The sequence below is a fragment of the Miscanthus floridulus genome, chromosome 9 (assembly GCF_019320115.1).
Source record: "Miscanthus floridulus cultivar M001 chromosome 9, ASM1932011v1, whole genome shotgun sequence".
Lineage (NCBI taxonomy): Eukaryota > Viridiplantae > Streptophyta > Magnoliopsida > Poales > Poaceae > Miscanthus > Miscanthus floridulus.
In genome coordinates this window covers 85,800,546-85,807,230 of record NC_089588.1, presented here as the reverse complement: position 1 = coordinate 85,807,230, position 6,685 = coordinate 85,800,546, and positions in this window count along the sequence as shown.

Genomic DNA, 6,685 nt, shown 5'->3' with positions numbered 1-6,685 from the left:
AAAACTAAGGACTAGTTCACTACCAAGCAGGTTAAGTACAATTTGCCTTCGTGGTGCAGTTGCACAACAAGTTGGGTTGACTTACATCGTAGCAAAACCAGCCTTCTTACTACATTTGTCGTCGAGGCTTCCATTCTGAGGCCAATCAATATCTCAAAAACCATAATCCGAAAATCTGCGGTTTAACACCCTTCCAATCTATTTTTGACTTGCAAGGGCACAATTTTGACTTCTAGAACACCTTGACTGCTCACGCATTGCTGATCTAAGAGGGCAAAGGCAAGGCACATAGGGGTGCAATTAGTCTTGTCAAGGGTATGGGGGGTTGTCTAATCAGTAATACACCCACAAGTTGTAATTTCTTGGCAGGAATGACAAACACAACTGTCAAATGCAAATGATGATCGCAGTCACAACGGAATTGCAGATTCTATACCCTTTTGTTTTCTATTCATATCTCACAAACTACTGCTCCAATATGCACAAATTTTTGTGGACATGTAGATCCATGGGTCTTCTTACTACTCACCAAAAATCAACTCAAACGGACACCGTTTGACCATCCAAATAATTCATCTACCAAAACTGTTGTGTTCTAAAATGGCAGCAACCGAGCCGACAAGGTATCTCTCAAATCCGATGTTTTACTCAACCAATACTCAAACCAACTTAGGACATTGAAGGGTCCTAAGCAAAGAATGAGATCACCAAGTTTGGGGTCAATTCAACTTCGTTTGAGTCGCTAATCGCCGGCTGGAAGATAACCAGTTTAGTGCCACAAAATCTGGACAGATTTTGTGTTCTCCCTTTTCTTTGCTTCACACGTTGAGGTGTGTGTTTTGCACTCTCTACTTTTCTCATAGTAGCAGCAGCCTTTCCCTAGCTAAGGATGGAGGCTAGAGTTTTCCTTACATGCTTCTCTGGTAACAATTTCCGCCGTTGATCTAGATACCAACTTGACGATGCACAAGCATTGGACTTGTGGCTGTTTTCGCATGGCACAAAACATTATTCCACATGTAGGGCATTTCTACATTGACAAGGAACCATTCCTATATATCCTTCGGCACTTCATCCAATAGAGTCCGGACACATGTGTTAGTGGCACCTTAGGGCACAAAGATGCTGACTAAAAACTAGGGGCGTGCTTTCACTAGCTCCTACCTAGCCGAAACCACGTCTTGTACTATCTACGTGATTGTCCAAGATGGAATTGACTTGATAGCACATTTGGAGAAGAAGTAGCACTTGCATCATGGGGCCAGGTTTGCTATTTCCTTGATCAACATTGATTTGTGAGATCTGGCCTTCATAGTTACCAAATAGTTGTTACCTAACTGAAGACTAACTTTCCTACTAGTAACAAATCAGTTGTCCCTCAACACTAAAAAGGTTCCAAATCTTCACTCTTGATAATAAAAATTTTGGTCGAAGCCTACCGATGGTCGCCATTGAAGTCAGCAGAAAGGGGTCACACCAAAGAAGGTCGGTTCGTCTACGTCATCCTTATGCACCTAAAGATTGAGAACTTGGACAGGAATCTCATATATACCAGGTGACCTATTACAGCACATAATCTCCTGGTCCATTTATCATCCGACTGATAACTTGTTCAACCTTAAGTGTGGTGCACCTTTCTGATCCAATGAAAATGACATAAGTTGCTCACTAGATGATCGATGTCATTACAGGGACAGTCACGTCGAGTAGAGTCACTTATCTACCCTCTTGCAGTCTGTTTATGTTCATGTTAGTGACTTGTTCTTCAAAGGTTAACCGTTGGACTACTCCAGCAGGAAGTCCTATTACATCTAGTTCGACATATAGATCTCTTGACATGATAAGGAGAGATAACCAAGGAAGAGCTCAAGTGAGAATAACATATCGGTACAGTTCTGCAATGGATCATGACTAGAAACCTTGATACCAGTGCGTGCCGAGCAGCACAACCTTGTGTGCGCGCCCACAGGAGGCTCTCGGTTTCGTCGCGGCACCATAGATCGCTAATCATGGCACCATTACTGAACATATAACCTACAAGAAATCTCACATGGCACAAATTGGGTTGCATAGGAGCAAGCACTATGCGAAGGAGGGATAGCAAACAAAGGTAGTCACAAGGTTAGGAGTCAACAAGCAGGGGATTCGAAAATCAAAACACAATGCAAGAGAGCATAGCTTAATTGCCAAAGACAACTGAGCAGGGGACTTCTTGCCAAATTTCCATATACGTCTTGTGTCCACCAAGTGATTACCAAAACTTGGACGTGGTTCTAGGATAGCGCTCTTCAACACTCGTATGCTTACCGAGGACAAAAGGGGTGATAACTATGGCACTAATTAAATAACAAGCATACATACCCACCACTTGGCTAAACTAGAGGACATTATAGGTTAAGCATGTAACCACAATTATTTCTAGCGAGGCTAAGCACACACTTTTCTCAAGCACTTCCTATTCAAGCAACAAGGAACAAGGCATTCTTGTTTAACTCCACACGAGGAAGATAGTGCAATACATCGATCACAAGTTACTTAGTACTCAGAACAAAGGAAGGGAAGCATATTTATGCACAAGCACAATCATGATGCATGCTCGTCCTATTCGTCCTCACGAAATTGCTAGCCTAAGGTGGCAATCACGTTCTATGTCGGTGGCATAACACGTACTCTCTCGATATATAGCTAGTCGTCAGCTACATTCAATCTACGCATTCGTGGTTAGCGTACCTGCAGGCAAATTCGTTGCAGCCTATTCCCATAAGAGATAAATAAGCATATAATGAAAGCAGTAAACTAAGATACTTTCCATATATACATCCCCAGATATATATACTTCGGTATCCATAGCTACCCGGTAGATATACCCACAATTAAGTACCTTCATATATACATGTGTGTAACATGTAAATATTCCAGTAACCACAGCTAACTCTCCCCTAGACCGATAGTTGGACGGTCATACTCTCACAACTCACACTTACCTGGGCGTAGAGGCAATTGATCCATACAATACCATTCAAGCGAATGGCATCCATACAATAGCACGCCGTATGGACAACAAAAGAAAAATTGCAATAAAGTACATCCCTTAAAGTTAGTACTTAGATAGCCACCTAATAGTCCTTAACTGGGCATAAAGGAAGATGCCGCTAGCATAGTTTTGCAAATAAGTTTTGACAAATTTGCCTGTAGCTAAAGTTTTAGTTAAAATAGACCTTTTAAAACTAAAACTTAGTTCTAAAACTATGTACCTGACAGTATTATGCTTAATCTTGCTCTGATACCAGCTGTGACAGAACCGCCCAATTTATACAAGATCAAGTATGGTTGTCCCCGCTAACATGTTGACACACCCATACTTTCACTCATATAAACCCGGTAGTCCGCCGAGTGTCTCGAAAGACCTCGGTAAATCAACATCACAACCAAGATCGCGTGATTAAGCAAATACACATCACATACATCGAGTTACAGCGGAAATAATATTACAAAGGGTTAACAAATAATAGTACAAGTTTGGGGTTTCAAAACTGCTTAGTGGAAACAACATAGCTTTCAAATGATTACATTAATATAAGTTCCAAATATATTGCTAGCTTAGTGACATCATCCGACAAAAGCATATAGATGAGAAGTAAGTATAGAATCACCGAGCCCACCGGTGGTTAGCCACCATCATCAACAGGTCGAGAACATCACCTGCAACAAGGTGGGATAAACCCTGAGTACTCGAATGTACTCAGCCAGACTTACCCGTCGTAAACCAGAAATAAAGTGACACCAAGGATTATGCAAGGCTTTCTTTAGTGGGCTAGCTGACTTATTTGCGAAAAGCATAAGCTATCATGAAGAAACCATTTTAAGTACTTTGCATCATCTTTATTATGACCTATCCATCTAGGTAAGCACCTGTACTATAGCAATCACTTGATTAACCAATAACATCCAGTTACCAATTTAGATTTAGCATATCCCATACCATCTAGATAACCATCATTGTTCCATAATAATTACTACGATGAAGTAACTCGAGTCAAGTGCTCACTATCCAGGAGCGATGGCGATTCGAATCGATTCCTAACCAGCTGGTGATTTATTCCTTACACAAACCTCACTCACTCGCTAAAGTGAGATATTGATCACCGAGTCAACTTTCCAGGAATCTCGAGTTTGCCAGGAACCACATGTACCCGGGGGCCGACCGACTGCACTTTGGTCTTATCATCTCGCCCCCGTGTCCTACCACACCTGCTTCGGCACAGTGCGTTGCGGGCAATCTACTCGGCCCGAAAAATCTCCCAGCTTCGCAGTCGGAAGGTACTTTATCCGGCCAGCTAAATGTAAGGCATGCGTTCAACATGACTCGAGGCCCAACAACGGTCGGTCCTTAATCGACACAGACGGAAACTAACAGCACCCCGGAACCCTGTCTGGTTGCCTCTAACTTTTTCCGTCCGGTCTCCAATTATCCATCACACATGGTTAATTCCAGGATATCATTCTTTCCATAGCTAAATTCTTCAAGTAACCACCTATAAATGTAGGTGACCGGATATCGCCGATCGCTACCGGTCTAAGCAAGGCTAAGCAGTTATTCGATCCTGACCTAACAGGGTAAAAGGTAATAAGGTAGGCAAGGATAGTAATAAATGCATCAACGGTTTCAATCAACTCCTACAACTTAATGCAACAATATATAACTCATATATAGAAAGAATTGCTTTTATAAATTAGGAGACTTATAATGCTCCGGGGCTTGCCTGGGATCCGACACAAGTCAGTTCAGTTAGCTTGCACCATCCTAGTGACATCTCAGATCCTAGCACTCGCTTAGTCCTTCCATCTTCGGGACAGATTCATCAAACACCGTCTTTAGGTTTGGCTCCAACATCACGTCCTTCACGTGGTTCATCTAGCGTACCTAGATGAGATGCAATATGCAAGTGCATAAATATGAAGAATAGTACCATGAGACGCATCACAAAATAGCAAGCAAGACAAGCATAGTTTACACTAACACACTTAAGTACTTTGCGATGCTTAACTTAAACATCACACAATCAATCATGCTAAGATGGCAAACGGAGACAACAACACCAAGCATGACACAAGTTTCCCAAGATCTCAGGTGCTCTAACTCAGTCATCATTCAAGGCATAAGTCACACTTAACAATATACAAGCAAACACTATAATTGGAATCTGCCAATTTTTGGACATGCAAACAGCAGCTACAAGATTTAGCTATAACTGGAGTTATACAAATCCAACTGACTTGCAAGAAGACATTCTGGAAAGCTTATGAAATTTTCTACAATTCATATTTAATCATCTTAGCATGATTCTCAAGTTAACTAAGTCAAATATATCTATTTACAGAAACTGGTCCACAATTGACAGAAAACAGCTATTTCTGAAACCCAACTTTAAACAGCTGTAACTCTTAAACTACTTGGCCAAATGACACCAAATTTTAATAGAAGCTAGATACATGAATTATCTACAACTTTTGTATAAACAAGTTTCACAACAAAGCACATTATCATGAAGAACTTTGCTAAGTTCCCAGATCTGTCCATAAACCACATCGGCAAAAAAATAATTATTAACTTATGTTGCAAATACATAATTGGGCAAAACCAACTTTACCAACATGTCACACATGACTAAAGAACACCAGAAAACCTAGTGTCCATGACCAAATAAATTCTTTTAATGCATTTCTTAATTTATTTTAGATAACAAGGTGACTTAATGAACATATACCAAAAGTGCACAATAACTTCTACAAAAATTACAGTGGCTCACATATCCTCTCAATAGTCTACTGTACAAATTTCACTCCATTTGGATATGTATAGCAACCTCTATGAAAAAGACAAGTTGCTAAAGCAAGAATTCATGTGAGAGCAAGATAAACCAATAACTCGCTCATACTTCATCCAATACTCATGAAATTTTTACCACACATCAACTATCACATGAGTAGCATGCCACAAAAATTTCACTTCATTTGGAGCCCTAGATCTACAGTTATGAAAAATAACAAATTCAACTAGCATTATAACCTTACTGCACAAATCTATTTTTACCGCAAAATATTTAAACTAAAACATGCCATATTATAGATCCACTGCATAGACAATTTCACAAGGATTCCAAAAAGTCCTCATTTGCTATTTTACGAATTTCCTATGAATTACTATGAATTTCAAAGATTCAGCAAATTACTACAAATAGGTCCTTATCGGCACTATTCATCTGAGTCACTGACTTCGCAGTTAGAACCCTGACTTTCGTCGAATTTTTGTAGGAGGTCCCTGACGGGATTTTGAACAGGGAGGTCGTCGGAGGCTCGCGGTGCCGGCCAGAGGAGGATGTTCGGCGGCGATGGAGTGGCGGAGGAGCACTAGGGGTCCCACGCGCGCCCGCTGGTGGTCTCGGATGGCCGAGAGGTGGCCCGAGGTGGACCGGCCATGCGCACTGGCGGTCGGAGGCGACGGCGGTCGGCGACTGCGGTGCTCCCAGCGTGGTTTTGGACGGCAAGCACGAGCACGGCATGTAGGCGAGGGAGGCGAAGCTGATGGCGTTGCTCGTGAGGAGCGAGAGGGGCTGAGAGGGGAAAACAGCCGCAGCACCGGCGAGCTCGGAGCTCGGCCATGGCGGACGCGCGTCCCAGCGTG